Here is a 26,370-nt window from a genome sequence, read left to right as displayed (position 1 = left end):
GTAACTTACAATATGCATTTGATCTATCTTTCAATCAAGGTATTCAAAGGACATCAGCTTCTATGCTTTTCTGTGGCTCTTTCAGTCTCTGTCTGCTTGTTGCAACATGTCGGTGACACACTAATCTCAGCGGCCAATCCTTTCTGAAGCTTTGTACGAGCGAGGTATTCTTGGACAACCCTTGTCATCTCTGTCTCATTATGTGAAAATGTGACTCTGAAAATGAAAATAGACTGTTTAAAAAACAGGAAATGTTTTGGTGGATTCATGGATTAAACACCTGTTTTGGATTTTCCCTTCAGTTCCCAGTTAGGGAACAGCTGGCAGAAAGCGCTAACCATATCAAATTCAAATTCCGAAAGTGGTTAATGAGAGAGAGTGTTCCAAGTCCTCGTTCTTCCTCCAGCATTTCCCTAAGCTTTTCTGTGTTCTCATTGTGCCGTCGAGTCTTCCTCTGCACCATCTAAATATTTCATAGGGTGCCTGATGTTGTTTTAGGGATTCGTGTCACTCTTTGATCACGTTGGCTGTCAAGGGTGCGCTGGTGGTGCAAAGTCAGCCATTGACAGGGGAAAAGGGCGAGGAAGAAGGCTGGCTTTATGGACAAAACGACACAATAAATAAATGTAAATAAATAAATAATGAATAATCTGCTCTATTTTATTAAAAGGCCACTGCCACAGATTATAACAAAATAATCATCATGAGTCAGATGTTGATTTGGCCTCTTTGTGAAGTTAATTGGTTATTTTAACAATTTGATAGTAAGGGAATCTATCATTCATTATTTAGATTTCTGGAAATGTTCTGTACAACATTTTTCTCTAAAATGTTGGTCCTTTGATACTAAATTGTGCTGCACTACCCCAAAGAAAATTGCATCAAATACAAATCTGGGAGCGAGAAGAAGTCTTGCTCGTTTACATTTGAAAACCACACTTGAGTATTAGTTCAGTATGTCCTTCAAACTACCTCAGCCTGGCGTTTCATGTTGGGGGACTAGCAGCTTGTCTTGGAATGACATAGATGACAAGCAAACGTCAAATAATGTGATAGAAAGTGACTCAAAAGTACCTCGGATTTATTGAGTTTTGTCTGTGTGCTGGGAAAAAACATAAGGTACTTACCTAAAAATAGATAAATAAAATATCATTATTGGACAATACTGCGCCAAACAAGGCCAAGTAACTTTTTTTATCCCAGATCAAACTGGCAATAGGTGTGAAGAGAAAGAATGAGGACAGAAAAAAACAGACATTTAGCAGGTCAAGTAACATTTGAATTGAAAAAAAAATCACAGACTAATTTTCTTAATTTTCTTTACCTACTTTGTATTTTTTCCATTCAGATCATTTTGACGTTTTACATTTTGTTCCTGCTGACTTTATTTTAATACAATTTGTCAAAAAACCTCCTGCTCCCTCCTGCCTGCTTTTTGGGATCCGAACCCGCCATCACCACCTCGCAAAACGTGACAGAATGAATCGGCCAACTATCGGATCCCGCAGGTACATCGGACCCGTCTCATTTCCACCCTGTGCCTGGCAATGCTACGTCCACGATAGCGCAAGCCTCGTCGCGTTTGAATCGCGTCGCTCGACGAGCCGCAACGTCCACGTAAACGTCTGGCCGAGACCTCCTTCCAGGTGGCCGTCCAGGGTGACCCTGGGTGACTGGCATTGCACGCCCACGTCCAGCCACGCTGTCGTCGTGCATGACGATTTGAGTCTCATCCACGACGAGCCCTGCAACGTCCGCGTCAACGTCAGTCCGAGATCCCACTCACCGCTGGATCCCGGAGCGGCTCTGGACTGGTCTCGTTCCCCCGGAGCCTGGCAGTTCACGCCCACGTCGGCGTCCGACCGAGACCTGGTCCCATACGGCCGTACGGGGTGCCATTCTGCGCCTGGCAGTTCGACGTCCACGCAGAGCCATGCGCCGTCGCGTGATCGTGCGAGAGGGATCGCACTCACGCCCACGACGATCCGTGCCGCGTCTTCGTCCACCCCAGGCCGAGTCCGGTTCCCATCAGGCCGCCGCCCGTCGTATGTTGGAGAGGCAGCGGTTGCCCTCTCCACCGACCGTTCCCTGGCGAGTGGACCTTTTGGGAGACTGTTGGGACTTCTGGAAGCAGCCCCTTGAAGGGGGGGTACTGTCATGATCTGGTTGGCGACCAACGGGGGGCGCTGTCGGCCCCGCCTGCACCTGCACAGGTGCTGGTCGTCCCGATCAGATTGGCGACCAGCGGGTAGCGACGTCAGCCCTGCCGGCAGCCTCGCAGGTGCTGGTCGTTATAATCAATGACACTTAAAAGGACACCGGGCACGATCATCCGGTGCCGATTCATTGTTTGCTGCTTGTTTGCTGCATGCATTGTGTACGTGTTTGTTTAACCTTGGCGGACTTTTACACTTGGTTTTCTTTTGCTACTTTGTATTTTTTCCATTCAGATCATTTTGATGTTTTACATTTTGTTCCTGCTGACTTTATTTTAATACAATTTGTCAAAAAACCTCCTGCTCCCTCCTGCCTGCTTTTTGGGATCCGAACCCGCCATCACCACCTCGCAAAACGCGACAGAATGAATCGGCCAACCATCGGATCCCGCAGGTACATCGGACCCGTCTCATTTCCACCCTATGCCTGGCAATGCTACGTCCACGTTAGCGCAAGCCTCGTCGCGTTTGAATTGCGTCACTCGACGAGCCGCAACGTCCACGTGAACGTCCGGCCGAGACCTCCTTCCAGGTGGCCGTCCAGGGTGACACTGGGTGACTGGCATTGCACGCCCACGTCCAGCCACGCTGTCGTCGTGCATGACGAATTGAGTCTCATCCACGACGAGCCGTGCAACGTCCGCGTCAACGTCAGTCCGAGACCCCACTCACCGCTGGATCCCGGAGCGGCTCTGGACTGGTCTCGTTCCCCCGGAGCCGGGCAGTTCACGCCCACGTCGGCGTCCGACCGAGACCTGGTCCCATACGGCCGTACGTGGTGCCATTCTGCGCCTGGCAGTTCGACGTCCACGCAGAGCCATGCGCCGTCGCGTGAACGTGCGAGAGGGATCGCACTCACGCCCACGACGATCCGTGCCGCGTCTTCGTCCACCCCAGGCCGAGTCCCGTTCCCATCAGGCCGCCGCCCGTCGTATGCTGGAGAGGCAGCGGTTGCCCTCTCCACCGACCGTTCCCTGGCGAGTGGACCTTTTGGGAGACTGTTGGGACTTCTGGAAGCAGCCCCTTGAAGGGGGGGTACTGTCATGATCTGGTTGGCGACCAACGGGGGGCGCTGTCGGCCCCGCCTGCACCTGCACAGGTGCTGGTCGTCCCGATCAGATTGGCGACCAGCGGGTAGCGACGTCAGCCCTGCCGGCAGCCTCGCAGGTGCTGGTCGTTATAATCAATGACACTTAAAAGGACACCGGGCACGATCATCCGGTGCCGATTCATTGTTTGTTTGCTGCTTGGTTGCAGCATGCATCGTGTACGTGTTTGTTTAACCTTGGCGGGCTTTTACTTTTGGTCTTCTTTTGCTACTTTGTATTTTTTCCATTCAGATCATTTTGATGTTTTACATTTTGTTCCTGCTGACTTTATTTTAATACAATTTGTCAAACAACCTCATGCTCCCTCCTGCCTGCTTTTTGGGATCCGAACCCGCCATCACCACCTCGCAAAACGCGACAATATCAAATTCAAATTCCGAAAGTGGTTAATGAGAGAGAGTGTTCCAAGTCCTCGTTCTTCCTCCAGCATTTCCCTAAGCTTTTCTGTGTTCTCATTGTGCCGTCGAGTCTTCCTCTGCACCATCTAAATATTTCATAGGGTGCCTGATGTTGTTTTAGGGATTTGTGTCACTCTTTGATCACGTTGGCTGTCAAGGGTGCGCTGGTGGTGCAAAGTCAGCCATTGACAGGGGAAAAGGGCGAGGAAGAAGGCTGGCTTTATGGACAAAACGACACATTGGTAAATAATGAATAATCTGCTCTATTTTATTAAAAGGCCACTGCCACAGATTATAACAAAATAATCATCATGAGTCAGATGTTGATTTGGCCTCTTTGTGAAGTTAATTGGTTATTTTAACAATTTGATAGTAAGGGAATCTATCATTCATTATTTAGATTTCTGGAAATGTTCTGTACAACATTTTTCTCTAAAATGTTGGTCCTTTGATACTAAATTGTGCTGCACTACCCCAAAGAAAATTGCATCAAATACAAATCTGGGAGCGAGAAGAAGTCTTGCTCGTTTACATTTGAAAACCACACTTGAGTATTAGTTCAGTATGTCCTTCAAACTACCTCAGCCTGGCGTTTCATGTTGGGGGACTAGCAGCTTGTCTTGGAATGACATAGATGACAAGCAAACGTCAAATAATGTGATAGAAAGTGACTCAAAAGTACCTCGGATTTATTGAGTTTTGTCTGTGTGCTGGGAAAAAACATAAGGTACTTACATAAAAATAGATAAATAAAATATCATTATTGGACAATACTGCGCCAAACAAGGCCAAGTAACTTTTTTTATCCCAGATCAAACTGGCAATAGGTGTGAAGAGAAAGAATGAGGACAGAAAAAAACAGACATTTAGCAGGTCAAGTAACATTTGAATTGAAAAAAAAATCACAGACTAATTTTCTTAATTACAAAGCAATTGAGCAAGAACATTTTCACAATCACCCATAAAAAAAAATCAAGAAAATGCTGTTTTCTTGCTTTGTGAGCAAAATAATATAAACAGCATGTGCCCTCACGAGAGCTGCATTAATCACCACTTGGGATTTGAGACTTATTGCCCACAAAATTAGATACACCAGCACAATCAACTCATGCCAAATTATAGAGCTAGAAACTGCAACCACAACCACAATAAATATATTTATTCATTTAGTTATTTTCTGCTACTTTTCAAAATCTAGGTTTAATTAACTCATTCACCGCCATTCCCAAATTTATTCGGAAATTAAAAAGCATGACCTGGAGCGCCATTCCCAAATGTGTTTGGGTTTTGTTTTGTTTTGTTTTTTTTTTTTTCTTGGGGGGAGTGGTGTTTCAAGCTTCAGTCAGACCTCTGGCAATTTTTCCCTCCCATGAGGGGGCAGTATTTACGTTTTGTACAGTCACCCCTACTTTCAATGCAGATAACTTTACAACCAAGTAAGATCATTTTTTTCTGATAGAAGAAGAAAGTCTAAGGTTTCTTACGCTGCATTGAATATTTATGTAGTCCTAAAACTCAATATTCTGTGGGTCCTACAATTTCAGTGGCGTGGACACATATTTGCACATTGTCTGGCAGTTAATGAGTTAATATCTCTTTGAAAATCAATGTGCAATTGGAAAGTTTGTGTCATGTTCGTGTACCGAAAGGGTGTTTTCTTTCTTTTAATGGCCTAATAAACACATCAAATGGTCCTTTGCAGTTTCACATGAATTGACAAAACATAAGAGCGAGTGAACTCTCCCTCATTTTCGATGCCTGAACTCATCCTGTGTCAGTTCATGATGTGGGATTTTACACAAGGACAAGACTGAAAGCTAAACTTTGAACGTCACAAGGCCAAACAGTATCTCATTCCCATGAGGTCAACTGAGAATACAAGCCTCAAGCAAATCGCAGACAATAACGCCCTTTACCCGCCCAAGGGCATACTTGATCTACAGACTTCTAAAGAGTTTTGAGTGTCAAACGTAGCCTTTGTCGCAAGTCGTCCAGAAAACAGTGGCACAATTCCTCATGGGAATTCCCAAATTGTTCGAGTCAGGCACACATATGTACACGACGGACACAAAGACAAAGAAACAAGCGAATGGATTAATGCAGACATTTTCTGCAGTGCCAAGTTGGAAGAACAGAAACTCGCTTTAACTTCTCATGACAGAGGAGACCCTTTGTTTGACTTTTTTGGGTTGCTGAGTTTTGCAGATGAAAATGAACAAATGACAAATGTCCTTTGCAGGAACAGGAGGCCATCATCCCAACACCCCGAGATGCATTGTTCTGAAAGGGATATTAACAAGGTTGGTTTAGAAAAATAATAAAACTTTCACAATTCTACATTTAATTAAAAAAGACACAACTACATGCATTTTAAACTCAACACGAGACACGCTACTGCAATGTTGAAAAGATGATCATGGGATTCTTCTCCTCTTTTAGTATTGTAATTACGCCTTGTATTATCTCATTCATTCATTAATTTTCCAATCTGATTAGTCCCAAAAAGAGGGGGGGTGTGATGGAGCCTATCCCATCTCTCATCTGGGAGTAGGCGCGGACTCATGTGTCGCATTTATTTAATGCTGTTTTAAGTCATTGTAACTCAATGGAACACAGAGAAGAGAAAGGGCCGCCACTGCTCACCCACAGAAGAACCTATCCTGTGACTGTCAAGTGACTTTGAGAGTTTTGAAAGGTGCTTATAAATGACATGTATTATTATTATTATTATTATTATTATGCAGCCTTTTTATGTTGCACTTGCAAATATCCACTTGAGTGAAGTTTGCATATACATACCTCAGGTCCACTCATGATAAGATGGTAAATTACGCTACATGTATATGAGACCCTATAAATCGTGAAAATAATGACCCTCTCGTTTTCTAATTCTGTATGTAAAAGCTGGGAGCAATAGCTGCAGCAAAATGAAAATCAATTAGTCGTGTTTCCTTATTGAATGACAAGTGAAAGTGTATGCTTTCCTTCTTTGGTCATATTTTAAATGAGCTTGTCCCAACACACACACACACACACACACACACACACACACACACACACACACACACACACACACACACACACACACACGGAGATACACACACACACGGAGATACACACACACACACACACACACACACACACAGATACACACACACACATATATACACACACACACACACACACGCACACACACACGCACACACGCACGCACACACACACACACACACACACACACACACACACACACACACACACACACACACACACACACACGCACACACACGTCTCTTGACTACAAAGGGCCTTAATTAGTGTAGATAAATATTGGAGAGTACTTGTTTAGAGCAGAGACCATTCAATGTGATCGATTTGTTGGTTCTGTTGAAGCAAGGGTCACATGGGATGGAGACACAACGGTTTATACAAGTGTATGTGAAGTGTCTGTCTAATGGGATGTACAGAAACAAATCAGTCATTCGATACTCTTACATAATGAAGTTCATTAAGAATCTCCTGGAACGGAAAACAAAGTATAAACGCTTAAATGGGTGGAAATCTGGCTCAAAGGAAAATGGACAGGGGGATTATAATAAAGGGGGAAGAAGTACATGAAAATGAAGCAAATCCCACCCACGGATGGGTTTTCAAGGCATATTCTAGCTCGGAAAATCATCTATAAAAGGCTTATTTTTTTCCCTTCTCGCCATCTTTCGCTCTCACTGATACACACATGCTCCACGAACAAGTGCATGACATGAATTATGTTGGAATTTTTCTTCAGTACGTGGGTTAAATTAGTTAACATGAAAAAGTCTCATGTCTATGACACACACAGGTTAAAAACACATGAAACAAATCAGCGTAATCCCAATTCTTTGCTCTTGACCCACCTAAATACCCCTAGAAATGGGAGCAGAGGAGATCAACAGAATAAGATGTCTAGACTGCCATCTAGTGGCACTGAGAAAGAAACGCACATAAAAGGACATGACATTCCAGCTCAAGTGTCACAGATGTCTACACGAGTACCATAACCTATTCTCAATCTGACGCCATCCTCAAAGTCCACAAAATATCAACCCAAAGATACTGTGCTTTCATAAAACTACCATATATTTAATGTAAACATAGAAAATGCAAAATATGCATTGTCCCGGAACACCTCATTGCAACTCATTTTCATTGTGCCTGCAAAAGGGACAGATTTATTTAGTCATCTACCTAATTTACCTATTATTTTCAGACGATGAGATGTTTTGAATTTGGTGAAATGTTTCGATGGGTCTGGTGGTGAGGCATTTCAATAATTAATGCTTTAGGGATGCACGAGAACTAAGATAGTAACACAGTGATGAGTGGTGAACATGAACAGTGGTTTTGGGTACAAATAGTGGCCCGGGCCCCTCCTCCATGTGGAGTTTGCAAGTTATGCAAGCATGTGTTTTATCCAGCTTCCGCCTGAACTCCATAAAAAAAGAGGGCATAAACAAAGAAAAAGACATCTGCTGTAAGAGGTTGCGTCTTGTCTGCTGAGGTTCTGTGAGCTTTTGTTTCTGCAGAAATGTAATACCAACCCAGTGGTGGGAGCCATATGTTGTGAAATGCATAATGAAACTGAGCTCATTGCAGCCTCAAAGCCCACAGCTTTGAAAGGCTCTGGGAGAGTGTTCACTTACGTTGTAGGTGTCCTAAACATGCCTACATACAGAGACGACAAGAAATGTGAATGGGGGTATATGTCAATCACTTTGTTGTTGTTTCAGTGTCTTCTTAGTGAAATCTTTGTCAGAACTGCCATTGCTTCATTGTGACGCGCCTGTTGTATGTTTTACATTGAAATACAATTTGTTGTTTAACTTTGTTGCAATGTCGTTGCTGATTATGTTAAGTATCAACTCTACATTTATATTTAAGAGCAGCAAGCAGCTGTCCTTATTTTTAATCAGACCCTTTTTGTGGCACTTGCCATTTCCTGCCCAGGTCGTAGCTTTCTCCCTGAAAGGCCATTTTTCTCTATCAAGCTTGCACTACTAGGTCATACCACATGTGCCCGTAGCAGAACACATCATCTGGTCACCTAAGTAATAATGTGGTATTTCCAATGTCCTATGTACGTTCGTAGGTCTGCAGCTGAGTGAATCCTTCATTGACTGCCTGATCACCCAAAGGGGTTGTGAGCTCCTTCCACAGTCACGCAATAGCTTGCCCTACTTTTGCAATTTCAAGAAGAAAATAATATTGAATCGCATCAAGCAAGCAGAAGCAAATCACGCAAATCTCAGATAGGCATCAAAATTCATAAGATGAGAAAAATCTGACGCCTTATCAAAATATCAACTCTGTGTAGTACCATGAGAAATTTACTGAGGAACGCTGCTAATTTGAGACTTTCTTATCCACCCATCCTGCTTTGCTTCTCGAGGGTCACAGGAATGCTGGAGCCTATCGCAGCAGTCTTTGTGTAAGAAGAGGGTACACCGGTACAATCTGAAGAGCCCGCCAGCCAATCGCAAGGCAGTGATGGACAAATAACCATACTCGCGGTCAGTGTTGACCTCTGAACTATGAGGCGGGTATCTCCATCCACTCCTCCGCTTAAGTTAATGTAGTATACAGGTAACATCCGACTTATGACCGAAAAAACGGTCGTAACTCAAACAGTCGTAAGTCGAAATGCATTCAATAGGGCCGACACAACGTTTATACGACGGAATAGTATACAATGTCTATCTGTTTTTAACGAACGTTTTCCAATAAAGATGATTCTGATGCTGATTTTAGTGTCATTTTTATCATTTTATATTTCGTATTATCGATTTTTATTACTGTGTTGTTCTGCTGACCCAAATATGCACGGCTTACCATGCATACGCGCTGTTGAAAAATCACTCTCCCTGCTAACGAAGAAGCCAGAAGAGGTCGCCCAACACACATGCTCGGACTTAGGCAGACGCCGAATGAAAAGTCTCAAAGAGGCGGTGGCGGCGTGGGCCCGACACGGTTTTCTCGTCGCGCCAATCCCGCGCACCCGATCGCCTACGGCCGACCCGCTTTTGCCCTGGCCGGCGTCGGGGGACCGTCGACCCGAGCGCCGACACCCCCCCCCCCCTCCGCCATTGTGACAGGTAGCACAACACCATCACGCGCTGGCTGGCCAAAATTGTCGTACGCGTTTGTGAAGAAACAGTTATTTTGTATCCTCATTTTGTGCAATGCTGTAATATTCTCTGTTAAGATAAATGAGGCATGGTGAATGTTGAGCGGATCTGGCAACGCAGCCACAACGCTTCATATGGTCCTTTGACAGTGATAAAAAAAAGTCCTTATACAATGCTGAAAGAAGTGGTTGCTCTGTGTGCTCCGGCAAATAAACATCCTACTTGTTCAATCTAAACAAGGACCATCTCAAATCTTTATTCTACCAAATGCATTGCAAACCCGCTGCAGACCTCAACAGCCTTGACGGGCTGCCACCATGTGGTTAGCACACCGGCTTCACAGTGCAGAGGTCGCCGGTTCGCGTCCCGGTCCGGTCTCCCTGTGTGGAGTTTGCATGTTCTTGTTTTCTCCGGGTCCTCCGGTTTCCTCCCACACTCCAAAAACATGCATGGCAGGCAGATTGACCGCTCCAAATTGTCCCTCGGTGTGAGTGTGAGAGTGACTGTTGTATGTCTTTGTGTGTCCTGCGATTGGCTGGCAACCAATTCAGGGTGTCCCCTGCCTCGTGCCCGAAGACAGCTGAGATAGGCTCCAGCATCCCCCGCGACCCTAATGAGGAATAAGCGGTACGGAAAATGAGATGAGATTAGGCATTACAAGATAAATTCTACAATTAAACATGACCAGATGTACAAGGAAAGTTGATGCCTAATATTTTGTAATTGATTGGCAGATTAATATGACCACTTGCATGGGCAACCACAATGTAGCCCAACAGAGGTTTTGTGGTCTCTCTTGTGCATCCAATAGAAGAATATTTTACACAACGAAAAGGGTGGTGGGGATAGTTTTTTTGTCCCAATGTCCTCTTCCAATGATAGTAATACAGTACAGCAACCTGTGAAGAATGATTTTATTGAGTAATAAAGCAGCCTGAGAAGAATGCTTTTATTGGGTTTTTCTGAGACATAAATTGAACGGGGAGAGGCGAGAAGAAAGCAGTGTAACAGTGCAAGCCTTTGTTTTGACTGTGAAGAGCCCAGTGTAGGCCAATGCATCATAATACATCCAAACAATGCCAAATTGTGCAGGGTTTGGGCTCTAAAAATGCACAGATTAGCTCTACTTTGACAGGAGTTGACATTTCAATTCACAATTTTTGTTAACTATTTAAATGACAACCTACACCTCCGGACAAGTTGTATGCATAATTTGTAAAATCACTTCAAATGACTTCTACTGAGCGCATTGTACAAAGATTCCCCCGCATATAGCGATATATTACGTTTTAAGACTCGCACTGAATATTCAGGAACTCTTGTTTTCGAGTTGATGACGATGCCTGACGTCATGTCAAGTCAGGAACGCCTCTGACCGAGAAAGCGACACACAATGCATTTTGGGTACTTTGTTTGGTCTGAACACATTGTGTTGATCCGTGTTAATAGTGAAATTAGAAGGAAAAACACATAAATAACACAATGGTGAATCGTTGTGTGTCGCACCAACACTACCAATTGCGGTAACACCATAAAAGTCGACACAAATTCTCTGCAGACAAATCAGCCCATTTCCAATGGAGTTTGTGCGCCATCTTGTGCATTTTCTGGGCGCTACATTGGAGTCCAGACGGCTCGAATCGATACGGAATGACTTCTTTAATCGATTGCAAACACTCATGCGTTCCTCTTCAGAACTATTTGAATCATATTCATAACTGGATGAGTAACAAGAAACAATCTTCTCCGAATCTGAACTCTCTGAAGCCATTTTTTTGTGTCTGGAGTATCCTGGCGTGACGTCACGAACAAGGAGGCGGGACCTTCTGAAATTTGCCATTTTCGAGGTCATTTTGAAGCAGTTTTGGGACACTTTAAGTCATTTTTATTAGCCTGCGTGTTTTGGGTATTTTAGATGCTCTAAAACGTTTTTCTGATGTAGTTAGGAAACAAAAAAAATGGTGTCGGTTGTCCTTTAAGGCTTGCATTTTCTGCTTTGTCTCTTACATTTTGGGGGTTCACACTGCTCATTCTGACAACCGGCAAGAGAATGTTAAAATGCAAAGCATGATATCTAGGCATTAGCAACTTTAATTGATGGTCCTAAAAATCAGTTAATCACTTTTGAAATAAAAGTAAGAATTCAGTGGATTGTGACATCATGTTTATAGTGAAGGTTATTGCCATATGATAATTAAAGGATAATAAAGTTGTTCAAATTATCTTGTTCAGATATCTAGGAATTACGAGACACGTGTCAGCGGCGTCAATCAAAGAAAGCTTCACACACTGGCTAAGTAGTCATTCATGAAGATTTATTCTACAAAATAAGGGCAATAATTATTTCCAAAGATGAATTAAAGCTGCAGTCAGTGGACCGTTTAAAGGACAACCGATGCCATTTTTTTTTCGTTTCCTAACTGACATCAGAAATACGTTTTGAGACATTCTAAAATACCCAAAACATGCAGGCTGATATTTTTAGTCAAATGCAAAACACCATTAAAATGAGTTAAAGTGTCCCAAAACTACTTCATGATGACCCTGGAAATTGCGAGTTTCAGATGGTCCCGCCCCCTTCCTTGTTCGTGACGTCACGCCAGGACGTCTTTGCCTTGCTCTAGAATCAAAACAATGGTTTCAGATTCAGAGAAGATGCTTTCTTCGTACTCATCCAGTTATGAATATGATTCAAATAGTTCTGAAGAGGAAAGCATATATGTTTGCAATCGATTAAAGAAGTACTTGCGTATCAATTCGAGCCCTCAGGACTCCAATGTAGCGTCCCAGAAAATACACAAGATGGCGCACAAGCTCCATTGGAAATGGGCTGATTTTTCTGCTGGGAATTTGTGTCAACTAGTATCAAATAGTAGTCTTGGTGCAACATTATGTACGCGTTTTCCTTCTAATTTTGCCATCAAGACGGATCAACACGAAGTTTTCAGACTAAACAAAGTACCCAAAATGCATTGTATGTCGCTTTCTCGGTCAGGGGCTTTCCAGACGTGACATCACGTCAGGCATCGTCATTAACTCAAAAACAAGACTTCCTGAATATTCAGTGCGAGTCTTCAAACAAAAAATGCTATATGCCGTGGAATCTTTGTAAACTACGCGCAGTAGAAGTCATTTGAAGTGATTTTACAAATTATGGATACAACTTGTCCGGAGGCGGCGGTTGTCCTTTAAATGTTGATTGGCATGTCACACCATTAGCATTATCATTACCATTCCAATCAAATAAGAAGGCGTGAGAGATATCACCTAGATGTAAATGGTAACCAGAAATCACATCATACTCATCTCTCATCTCATTTTCCGTACCGCTTATTCCTTTAGGGTCACGGGGGTTGCTGGAGCCTATCTCAGCTGTCTTTGGGCATGAGGCGGGGGACACTCGGAATTGGTTGCCAGCCAATCGCAGGGCACACAAAGACATACAACAGTCACTCTCTCACTCACTCCTAGGGACAATTTTGGAATGGTCAATCTGCCTGCCATGCATATTTTTGGAGTGTGGGAGGAAACCGGAGGACCTGGAGAAAACCCACGCGGGTCCGGGGAGAACATGCAAACTCCACACAGGGAGGCCGGACCGGGACGTGAACCGGCGACCTCTGCACTGTGAAGCTGGTGTGCTAACCACTCGACTACCGGGCCGCCCATCGCATCATACTTTCAGAATTAATATAAGGAGAGTACGCTGTTAGAATTAGCATTACGCATTATACTGGAGTAATATTAGAATATCATACACGTTTGGATGTTATATAGTGATATATCATTGTTGATGCGCCTATCATATAGCTGAAGGTCACAAAGGAGAAAACAGTTTCTTAAATGAGCCAACCCTTCAATGACTCAATTTGTTCTTCTTCCATCTTCACTGGGCTTTCATGTGCACGTCTTAAATGTGTGTGCATGCTCAGTATCTGGGGATTGAAGCACTTTGTGGCAGCTGTTCCCCAGCGACAACTGCACTCCCACCATTGGTTTGCGTGCTAATCTCACTGACAGTTTGGCCCTGCGTGTGTGTGCCCTGCGATTGTGTGCACATTAGAGATTGAAAAACACCTGGCATCTGAAAAATTAACCACTGTGAGATGATAGCAAGGGGAGGTGGATTTTGCCACCAAGGCCAACATTGAGTCTCTCTTGTTGCCTCTTTATCTGACTGGTCGCTGTTTGTCAACATAGCACCGCTATACGCACACTGTTCACCATGAACACTGATGTCTGCTTCTCTTGAGCATACAATTCTTACATTTCTCTTTGGGTTTGAACCAGGAGTCACTCGGTCCACCTTTAACTCATTCGCTGCCATTCTCAAATTGAAAATATGACGTGGAGCGCCATTGCCGAATGTGTTTGGATTTTGGGTTTTCTTGCAGGGGGTGCCGATAAAGGGCTGGTCAAACGTCTGGCAATATTTTTTCCCTTCCACGAGGGAGCATTTGCCTTTTGTACAGCCACCACCACTTGCACCTCATATTACTCCAGACCCATATACCTTCGGAATTAACTCTTTTTTTTTCTCATGAAAGAAGAGTCCAAGGTTTCTTATGCTGCATTGAATGTTTATGTAGTCCTAAAAATCAATATTCTGTTGGTCCTGGAATTTTACTGAAAATGACAAAAACAAGTTAATGAATAAGAAATTTTTGAAATTAATGAAAGACATTTGAAAGAAAATCTTTCTTCAAAAGCAAATGGAAACCTAACAATCCCCACTGAATAATTATCGGTTTTCCACTACAGTGAGCCCATCTTGAACTCGGGGACCTTCATAACTGAATAATTAACAGCTGACGACTTGTGGGGCAGACCAGTTGCATATGACAAGTGGTATTCCTGTCAGTTGAGGTTCATGTGGTAATGTCACATTCCCCGCGGTTGTTATTTTTTTCCATGTCTGCCTGACTAATAGTGAGCAGCATTGGATTGGATTGGATTGGATTTGCCTTTATTAGTCTCACAGTGGAGAAATTTACATTTCACAGCAGCAAAGTGATGAAAGGAATGAAAGTAGAAAAAAGAAATACATGAGCTGCTGGAAAGGCAGCCACTCTCGCGGCGCCGTCTTGAAGTCAAAAGAACAAAAAAAAAAAAACTAAATAACAAATAATATGACAATACAAAGACAACATGACAAAACAAAGACACAGAGAGTCATTCATTCTTCAGGACTTGCTGTACCCTCTTTGTGATGACATGAAGCAGTTCTAGATGAAAGATGAGAGGATCAAAGCGTCTTTCCACCAGTGGATCAGGGACATCATGGTGGAACGTGCACGTCGACTACAAGCTAAATGTTGAAAGCAAACACGCAGCTGTAGCATCCATTGACGAGAAGAGATTTTCTCACATCTCCTGTCCCACATAAATCTGCTTCAACCTGCTTATGCTGCACATAAACAGGGATGCAATCATGAAAGTTGTTGCTGTACTCATCAACTAAGAAAGGCTGGTTGTAGACAGCCACAATGCATTCTACTAGACATCTTCTGGGCTTTCTCGTGTATTCAAGACACAAGTGGTTGAAAACTATGAATGGGCAAAATGTTGAAACCATGACAAAAGAGTGATGACGAATACACCATGCAAGCAATAGGATCATATGTAAACTGTCTGCATGAGTTGTGGTAAGAAACAGAGTTGGTTAAAACAAACAAACAAAAAAACCCATCAGTTGAGCCCTCTAACTAAAGAACCAGTTCCAAAATAATCTGTCTCAGTTCTTTGTAGATTTCTCTGAATTGCACAGTAAAACATTTGCATTTGCATTTCTAATTATAAACCAGTGCAGTCAGAATATATGATGTAATTTAATCCTCCAGACGCTAAATGTCATCAAACGGGTTTCTCTCCACAGGAAGATGGACTTCGATTGTTCCCAGGACCCCCTGCTTTTCAAAGAGGTCCTGTGTGAAAGTTGCTCAGAGGAACTGACACATGGGAAGAATAGCCCACTCACAGAGAAAGAGGAAGCAACTATGATGACTGAAGCAACCTCAAAATATAAGCATGATTTCATAGAACTTGCCACATTATAATATGAAGATCGAGAATATGAACTCTTTTAAAAAAGAGGCCCAAATGGATGATGTCAGTGTTTTGAGTAAAGTAAATTGTCGCAAGTGAAATAAGCTAAATTGGATTTATTGTGAAACCCTGCAAATACGCACTCACAAAATTCATTCGATTATGTCAACTTCCAACTTGTTTTGACTTTGACCATCAGAAATAGCTACGTAGTGATGCCACATAAGATTAAACTTGATTCTATCAATCAATCACGTGTTTGGGTAAAACACGCAATCACTTGGTTTTAAAAGTCATGAACTGTAATTTCTTGCCGAGAAACATTTGGTGAGATTTTAGGCTCCTGAGCAAAGTGACGCATTTTACTTATTGCGATGTGTTAAAAATGGATCAGTGGTAACTGCAAATACTTCATCGTGTTAGCGTTGATGGTAAGTGTCAGATTCATTGTCACCTGTTAAACACATTACTGTATACTGATCACTCACTGCCAACAGATAGCCACGAATTATAATGACTGGTCACATATTGTACAATTCTTAACAATGTCAGCATAATTAACAATCATTTTTAGCATCCTTATTTAGCAATTGAACCTGATTTTGGGATGGTACTGTGTCGATGGTTGAAGCAGTAAGATGTGATAGTAATAAAAGTGGGCCCTGGTAGGCCTCCAATCAAGGAGACAATTCTAACCAGCCCCCACAAAGATAGCTCATCCTGCATTACATTTGCATTACGTCGACATGCCGCCACATGTTGCAATAATAATGCATAATAAAAATAAAAGCACACCAAGTTATATTTGGCTTCAATTATTTGGCAAAATTCAGATGACCTCAGGCGCCCTTGGTTAAAACAGATCCATGCGTCTATGATTCGGAACAAGAAACTTGAAATCTACTCAACTCTCAATGACTTGTTGTGTAATGCATGTAGGTTTGTTTTTTTTTAAATTTCAAGGATTTTTGTTTTTAATTCAAGGAGCACATGAACCATCTGTCACACTTAATTTAGCGATGTAGTGTAGGCCACAAGGATCAACCAGCCAGACTGTTGCCAATATACTGTACCTACAGCATCAACAACACAGAGTCATGATCTTACCCGCATGTACTGAAGCTGGTGCAACTCCCCCCCACACGTCTTGTGTTTAAAAATAAATACATAAATAAATACAAACAAGGGACAATTAGGCAATAAACAGCATGAGCAAATGCATGATCAAGAGTATGTGTCAGTTGTATGCATGCAGCTGGAACAAATGTCTCTTGGAGGGTTCATATTCGATTGACAGAATCACATTTAGAGTGATAATGCAGTTAGAGAGGGAAGCAAAAAAAATGGTTCCAACCAGACAGTTAAAATGACTCAATGAACCGGACATGTGCAGAATATGTAATTGACCATAAGACATCAACTGAGAAGACATTGTCCAGCTTGGCGCGGGGAAGGAGGATCCGAAGGCAATGACAGCATTTATCAGAACGAAGGAATTGGAAGAAAAAGAGACGGTATATTTAAATTTGTTTGTACTTAAAATACATATAATAAAATATTTTACACTCCTATTGAAAACTTACAAAATATGTATTGGACATTATGAACAGAAAAATGTTTTGCACTGCTCTTAAAGGACAACCGACGTCTTCGGACAAGTTGATCCCATAATTTGTAAAATGGCTTCAAATGACTTCTACTGAGCGTATTTTACAAAGATTCCACCACATATAGCTATATTTTACGTTTTAAGACTCGCGCTGAATATTCAGGAAGTCTTGTTTTTGAGTTGGTGACGAGTCCCTACATGACGTCACCGAAGGAACGCCCCTGACCAAAAAAAGACACTTTCTAGCAGTCCTTCCATCACATCAATTTATTTTGCTGTACTTGTTTGGTCTGAAAACCTTGTGTTGCACCAAAAAGCCACCAGAAGAAGGCAACCAAGCTCCATGGAAGGAAATTATCAGCCTGTGGAAACGGGCTGATTAATTTCTCACAGGAACTTGGACGCCATCTTCTGCCTCTTTTTTGGTGATCCATTTCCCCCCAATGTTGCCTCAAAACGGCACAGAATAAATTATTTAATCGATTGCAAACATGTATGCTTTCCTCTTCAGAACTATTTGAATCATATTCATCGCTGGATGTGTAACAAGAAAGCATATTCTCTGAATCTGAAGCCATTGTTTTGATTCTCCAGCAATGCAAGACGTCTTTGCGTGACGTCACGAACTGGGGGCGGGACTTTCTGAAAATGTCCAATTTGCAGCTCAATTTTTTGCAGATTTTGAACACTTTGAGTCATTTTTATGGGTGTTTTGCATTTGAATAAAAATATCATACTGCGTGTTTTGGGTATTTTAGATGCTATAAAACGTTTCTCTGATGTCAGTTAGGAAACAAAAAAGTGATGTTGGTTGTCCTTTAAATATTACAGCTTGTGATCATGCCTGGACATGATGGAAACATTTGCCTTTCGTTGGGCAGTGATTCCAAAGCACTGTGCTGCACCACATTAATGTCAGTGATCAGCAGGTGTGCCTTTGAGAATTCATCCAATTTGGTTTCATTGGTCAATAAAATGCATTACAGTATTCATTATCCTTGTTCATCAATCGATGCTAGTGCCATATAGTGATTAGGAAAAACAATTAAATGCTCTTCCACGAGGTAGCAGAGGGTACATAATGAACACATAACATGTTTTTAAAGAGGTTGGTGAATATTGTATTAGTGTACACATAATTTTAATTAAAAAGACATAGTTGGCGTTCACACACGGTGCAATTTTACACTACCAATGTTGTGAATATATTCAATTAACACATGAACCAGTAGATGTAAACAATCAACTTTATGTGCGAAAAAATTTGTGTAGCCACTGCGTTTGATCTTACTGTTTGATTTTACTCGGGGAGCTGCACCACTAACGTGGTGGGTCGTGAGTGCCACAACATAAACACGAGAGTACTTCGAAGGGGGAAAAATATGCGTAATGTCCATGACGGGCATCAAGAGTGGGTTCATCTCAGACCGCTCTTTGTTGTAAAATGACCAAATGTTGTACGGGATGTTTGTTTACTTGCTAACGTCACAATTACGAAGGACCAAAGAACAACATTGCATCAATGTTATATTGCTAATACCTACTTGTTGACTTTGCTGGGAGTATGCAGATGACACCACAACAATGTGCATTATTTCCTGAAAAACGCAATTGAAACACCACTCCGGCCACGTTGCTTTGTTTTTTGGACGTCATAAGTACTCGAGTCAAAAGTGAGTAACTCGTACTTAAACGACAACGTTACGGTGCACGTTACTCACCGGTCTTGGGCGACGAAGCCTAGTCCTGACAGCGCCGCTCTTGTGCCGTGACACTTAACAGGATCAAGCAGACAGAAGTTTGTACTACTCCGTGGATCAGGTGGGTTGGTGGATCTGTCTTTAAATCCCACGTCGCCGCGGCCTATGTGGACGGCGACATCCCAAAACACAAGATCACTGGACTGGATCCGCGGTGCGTGTTCCGCCTTCATCCAGAAAGAGACGCGGACCACGAACCAGAATTGAAGCTCCCCCGGCGTGGGCACGTGACCAGTCCATTGGGAGCCTCTCATTGTCTCGTGCCGGCTTACAATTGGCCTCTCGGTTCCTAGCAATAAAAGTGACTCGTTTTTTTGCAGTTACGTTTTTTTTTTCAAGCACCTTGACATCTCCAAACAGAGAATCAACTGATGTGGCTGTTAAGAAATTGCCAAAGTAGAGGTGGCGCTCTAACGACCATTTGGCCCATCACAGTCATGAAGAAAATACTGTACAGCGATGCCTGAAGAAAAATGAATTGACCACCTCGGAATTCAGATCTCTTGTTATTTTTCCTGTACGAAAATGCCATTCTAACCAGTGCCTTGAAGAGAATAGTTTCTTGAAATTTGTCCTTGAGCCCGTATCAGAAATTCAATGTTTGGATTTGGATAGTCAGAAGTAAATTTCTTATTGTGATGGAAGTTATGTAGAACTTGATTGGATCAAACTGCGAAGCTTTTTTATGCATTAGCATCTTGTCATGTGTTTTTATCAGAATTAACGTCTAAAGTAGGGCAGAATGGTATTTGAGTGGTTTGCGCATCGACATGACACGCACCATAAACAAGAACATGGATATAATAAGCAACACATTTTACCCACTCAACTTTAAAGGGCAGTTAATCAACAGCTTTTTTTGTAAATGCTTTAAGATTTCCAAGGCGGGTTTATTGTTCATTTGTTTAAGAATTTATTCAGATTAGTTATTTTCAGGGCATGATGTTTATTTGAAGAAGATGATATGAGAATGAAATGTTCAAATTAAACAACGTTACATTATCTTCAGTCAGTTGTGTTGTGTTGTGTTCTATTTTGGAGAATCATCAACATTCCTAAGTGCACGGAGTACCCCTATGGAAGCCAAAAATGTGAGGAACCACTGACATACAGTGCTGAAGAAAAAAAATATATAATTCTGACGATTATTGGATTGACGAAGAACATTAATGCCAGATTTTAAAAAAAGGCAAATAGGCAATGCTGCAAAATGAAACCTCGCTCAAACATTTATTCCATAGTTTTTCTGAATGGTTAGTTAGAATTGAGCATTAATATCCATGTATTGTTTGCAAGCACATTTTCTTATACTTTTCCGCAATTTTAGAAATGGAGTATAATTTCAGTGTGCAACTGGAGAGGCTGCCTATTGATCAGAAGCACTCATACCTCAGGGAGCAATGATTTTTGTGTTTAGGAAAAAAAAAACTAATAAGACTCCTGGGACATCCAGCTTTACAGTTAGGTTTCCTTTCAGCCTCACAACCTTGGTGTAATACAATAACGTAGGACCCATAATAATTCTGGAATAGAGCTCTACTCTTTCTGTTGATATTCAATCATGCTTAATATGTATCACTTATTCCAATTTGTTTGAATAAAAGACCCACAATAAAGTCTTCAGCATTACTTTAGAAAGCCATGCCAGTTTTCTCCATCTTTTGTGAAAGCTGTTTAAGCTTTGAACAAAGCACATTTTCAGTGGAATGTTGGCATGCTTTGGTGTGCCCTCATTCTCACTTTAAATGTGAGATGCATCTCGAGTGGATGCAGCAATTTCATGGCATCATTTTGGCTCTGAAAAAGCACACACGGTACTAATAAGATTAACACAAGTCCCATTTCATGGAATGCTCCACTTTTTAAATGCAGATGTAGCCCACTCAGATGGACTGCCTACATTGAGTTTCTGACCGTTGATTGATTGCTCGTGCATTTATGATGATTTGATTGATCGAAATGTCGCCCTTAAAAGGCTCGGTTGTGCTGCACTGTCATTTGCAGGGAAGATTATGCGTTATCACAATATCCAGATATGGCATCCAGTCTGGCTGAAAAAGGAGTTGGGAAATGTAGCATAGTGAAGGGCAGCAGGTTTTTGAGATTGACCAACTTGAGAGACAATTTCAATGACTTTTCCATCTGCTATTTGGATCTTTATTTGTAACTGTGAGTGAAGGTTGCACCTGTGCAAACTTGTATTTTACTGCATCATAATAATGACAGATTAATATATTTAGAGCCTTTAGTGTTGACTTCCCTGACTATTCACCTCTTACAATCATAACTATGGCATCACAATCATGTACTCAATTAATACCATGCAAAAAGCAATATCACAGGATACAAATGTTACAAATACATCACTTTAAAATCAGCGTCACATGTCAAAGATGAAAAAAACATATTACATACATCATACTGCAGCAGAAACGCTGTGCACTAAATGTTCTAATTGGATCCACATGCAAGAGACTTGCTTGGCTTAGTCCAGCGAAACTGCTTGCATGCACTAACCACCCAACGACAGGATGGAACAATTCGGTTGTTACTGGGTCAAAATGTAATCCCAATAAAAGTTAAAAGTTAAAGACGCAGAGGCTGTGATTTGATTGCCCCCCCCCCCCCAAAAAAAAAAAAAAAAAAACAATAACCTGACATCCACATCCATCCCAGAAGCAGTTTATCCAGGAATATATGATAATCTGAAATAACGCAAATTGAGTAAAGAAGGCCTTGCTGGCCGGATGGCTTGCCCCAGTCTTGCTCTACCCCATGTCGAACTGCTGCTACAAATAAAAATAACAATACATGGTATCATTAATTTCCATTTGAAAGTATCAGTCAATATTGGCCTGGTACTCCAATGGTTAGCATGGTGACCTCACAGTGTAGAGGTATTCCAGCTCTGGCCTTCCTGCGTCAATATGTGCGTGTGAGCAAGGATGCTTTTTCGTCTCTGTGTGCCCTGAAGACGACTGCGTTCACCTCCAGTAACCCCACAAAAAAAAAACACACGGAAAATGAATGGATGGATAAATCGATTGTGACAATCAACATTAATTTCTGTGTAGGGATTATTGCTACATATCTTTTATGGGTGTCATAGTGCAAGCAATCATAATGTAATATATGGTTGATTTATAAATGCACACATTCATGTAAATGAGCACACATGCAGGCACTCTGAAAATGAGTGTGAAATGATCACTGTCACGATTTGGTTGGCGACCAACAGGTGGCGCTATTGTCCCCGCCGGTACCTGCACAGGTGTTGGTCGTTCCAGTCCGTGGCAGACTGTCAAGCTCTGGTTGGCGACCAACGGTTAGCGCTGATGGCCCCCGCCCTCAGTTGCCCAGGTTTTGGTCGTCCTCATCAGTGGGAGTTAAAAGGACTCCCAGCACGACCATTCGGTGTCAGGTCATTGAATTTGTTTGCTTCACCCTATCAGGTTTGTTTCATCTTGGCAGAATTTTATCATTGTTTTGTTTGATACTTTGTACTTTTCTCTTTCTTCCTGACTTTATTTTAATACAATTTGTCAAATACAACCTGCTGCTCCCTCCTGCCTGTTTTTTGGCATCCACCACCATCACCACCTTGCAAACCGCGACAATCACAAAATTATATGAGATGTTAATTCTCATTGAAGTGACTGTAAGGTGTTATTTTCACACCAGCAGTTGTAGATATTGCATGTTCCCCTATATTGTGCCATTGAGCCGCACATCCTCCCAGACTAGCCACACAAACACAAACTGCGATTGAGGCAGCTGCAGGAACAAACAAGCGTCCATTTATCAGCAGCAGTCAACCATTTCCCAAACGGTTATCGCGTAACGTGCGTTTGTTGCTTTTTAGACTCCTCCGTCACCACTAAAACATTAAAAAGTTGAAAATAAACACATCTATTCTTTTGCTGATTTGCTGGGGCAATGCAGTACATGACTATTACATGACTTGGACAATTCTACTGAGTTTGCTGTTTCTTCTTTAATCCAGTCTCTAGTAGGTGACAAGACCAATTTAATAGGTAAACAATGGACAAAGTAAAGATTGAGAATTTGCAACAAGATGACCATAAAAGGCGAATCCAGAATGCCCTTTAACGATAAGCTTGAACAACCAGTGTCATGTTCGTTATTGCATGCTTTTAGCCGGGTGGCTGTTTGATTTATTTTCACTCACATTAACGATAATCAATGACTTAGTGATTGCTAGTCGCTTGTAGCTCGATTTTATGGAAGTGGCAGCAGAGGCAGATGTAAATATCAATACAGTATTAACATTCTGTACCTGGGTTGATATCAACACAGCATTTTTAATGTTCACAAATATTGAAAAACATATTTTGATGTATTTCTTCCTCGTGGGAATGTTTTTCATGTATTTATTTTGGATTTATTGCCATTTCTTTTAAGAGCTTTTGGATTGTAGATGTAGTCTTCCCAATAAACGTTCCGTATACGGTACAGTCAGAAGAACCCACAATGCTCTCTGTGTTATTCCTCAAGATGAGCAATATGTGCAGAAAAAAGTAAACTTCAGAGCTATAGGCAGAAGAACTTGTGGGGGATTGAGAAAAAAAACTCAGCCATGCCTACTTATTTTATTTATTTAATTTTTCAGCTTTTCCATGAAAGCCCAAATGACAGGGCACAATGGGGTTTTACTGCTCACGGGAAACCCATCACACATGTCAGGAAAAGCTTATAGAAAGCAAGCTGAGGGCAAACAATGGCAGATATGAAATCCAAGTTAAGAAAAAAAGAGTGAGACAGAGTGGGAGATAAGGCTAAAGGAGAAATAGATGAAATCCACACAAGTAGCAAGATTTGACCTTGACGGTTGGAGACAAGAATAACAGTTTTTGTGAAAACCTTAACTACAGGTACTTATGTGATGTGCCTGAATCTGTTTCACAGAGAACCAGTGGTGACTATTTGGCCTCTGGGCTGAATGCTCCCTGCATGTGAACAGTAGCCTTACCCAACATGCTTTAGGGCACACTTTTTAAAGAGGAGTACTATGTGCAGAGAAGTTTCGTGATTGCACACCATATATACCCAAGCGATGTATGAATTTGTTTAATCCTGTCGGACCGCCCACAGTCTCAGAAGGAGGGTGAATTGACAGAACATTTCAGTGGCCTCTGGGTTAATTTCAGAGCAAGGCAGTGCCAATACACTGGCTTGAGTTGAAAAATGCTGTTGGAGTTTGCCTAAAAATATGTAACTATGCACATTAGTTTATTGGACAATGTGAAAATTCTAACTTTGCAGCGTCATTAAACTCCTCGGCTGCAATGAAAGATTGTGTTCAGAACTTAGACAGTCACCAGAAGGTGTCCCCTGCCTACTGCCCGAAGAAAGCTGTTTGAGGGTAAATACGTTTTCTCTTCCTGGTACTTTTTTACCAGTGTTCTTTGTTGTACTTTGTTGAACTTATGTTTGTAAATATGACAAAAATAGTTAAAAGAATGACACTTTGTTTGAAACATTTCATATTTAAGTATATTTACTGTACAGGTATGTCAGCAAATACATGTATGTGTCAACTTAAAACAAGACCTCAGAGTTTATTCAGTCTAATATCTTTTCACATGGACACTGAAGAAAAGACAGGAAGCATAGCTGGAGGGAGCAGAGATGAAGATGTTGAGGCTTTCTTTAGGAGGGACCAGGTTGGAGGGGATCAGGAATGAGCATATCAGAGGGACAACTCATAGGCTTTGGAGAGTAAGTCAGAGAGGCCAGACTGAGATGGTTTGGAGGGGTCCTGAGGAGAGAGAGTGAATATATTGGGAGAAGGATGCTGAGCCTTGAACTGCCAGGCAGGAGACAGAGAGAAAGATCAAAGAGGAGGTATATGGATGTTGTCAAAAAGGACACGAAGGTATTTGGTACGAGAGAAGAGGATGCACAAACCATGGAGGGAACTGATTCGCTGTGGCAACCCCTGAAGAGAAAAGCCGAAAGGAAAAGAATATATTTTCACATGGACAAAGCTATTCTGATGGGGACATAACACGCACTTTAGGACGCAGACTTCACTGCACTGTAGTAACCTTTTATTGATAGCACCCCAGTAGTTTTAAAAATGGGTTAGTCAAAAACATCTGACTGCTCACATCGTTGCATAAACATAGTAAAACATTAAGCTATTGAGACAAGCTCCCTGTGCAATGCAAATGTTCTTTCTATTTGTTTGGGGTCAGTGTACGCAAGAAATACTCTTCTGCAACTGCTAATGGTCATTCAACAATTTGTTTCCTCCTTGTTTTATAGAACAAAGCAAGCAGGCGATGATTCACAAATTGCAGATTGGGAAATTGCGATTTCACCACATCACCAGGAGAGGGAAGTGTCGGCTTGAAATAGTCCACCTCACCTACAGAGAGGACCGTCGTACTCAATGTCGTGAATCCATCCATCCATTTTCTAGACGGCTTTATCCTCATTAGGGTCGTGGGGTGTGCTGGAGCCTATCTCAGCCGTCTTCGGGCACTAGGCTTGGGACACCCTGAATTGGTTGCCAGCCAATCGCCGGGTACACAGAGACATACAACCATCCACACTCACACCTAGGGACAATTTGGAGTGTTCAATCAGCCTGCCATGCATGTTTTTGTAATGTGGGAGGAAACCAGAGGACCTGGAGAAGAACATGCCAACTCCACACAGCGAGGGCAGGACCGGGTCTTTAACTCACGACCTCTGCACTGTGAAGTCAGCACGCTAACCACCCGATTATTGTGCTGGGCATTTTTATTTTATTTTCATAATCATTTTAACGTTATGTAAAATAAAGATCATGAGTCATTTTCTCGAATCCAAATGAACCCATACCCCTTGTCGTTGCTGATGTGCTGTCAGGGCAACATGCCTCGGAGGGATATATTTTGCTATAGGCAATCACCTTGTCTTTTTCCCCCACCGCGAGCAGCCACAGACCTGTCATATAGTGATTTTGTGTAGTATTTACAAGGCTTTTGAATCATTTGTCTGTTCTCCCTCAACTTTCACTTAACTGATGTGAAACTAGAATGACACACAAAAACAAAATTGAACA

General features: G+C 42.0%; 1 protein-coding gene across 1 annotated transcript in view; it reads right to left on the bottom strand.

Moving 5' to 3' along the window:
• The window catches only part of mid2 (midline 2), an 87,611-nt gene extending 68,212 nt beyond the window's left edge, over positions 1-19,399 (bottom strand). The window contains exon 1 of the mRNA XM_088988567.1: positions 19,260-19,399. The gene's annotated coding sequence lies outside the window, so the exon portion shown is untranslated. The remainder of the gene's footprint in view (positions 1-19,259) is intronic.
• Positions 19,400-26,370: the final 6,971 nt, after the last annotated feature.

This window comes from Hippocampus bargibanti, linkage group LG02 (genome assembly GCF_051943395.1).
Source record: "Hippocampus bargibanti isolate YZ-2025 linkage group LG02, ASM5194339v1, whole genome shotgun sequence".
Lineage (NCBI taxonomy): Eukaryota > Metazoa > Chordata > Actinopteri > Syngnathiformes > Syngnathidae > Hippocampus > Hippocampus bargibanti.
This window is presented reverse-complemented; position numbering and strand designations above follow the sequence as displayed.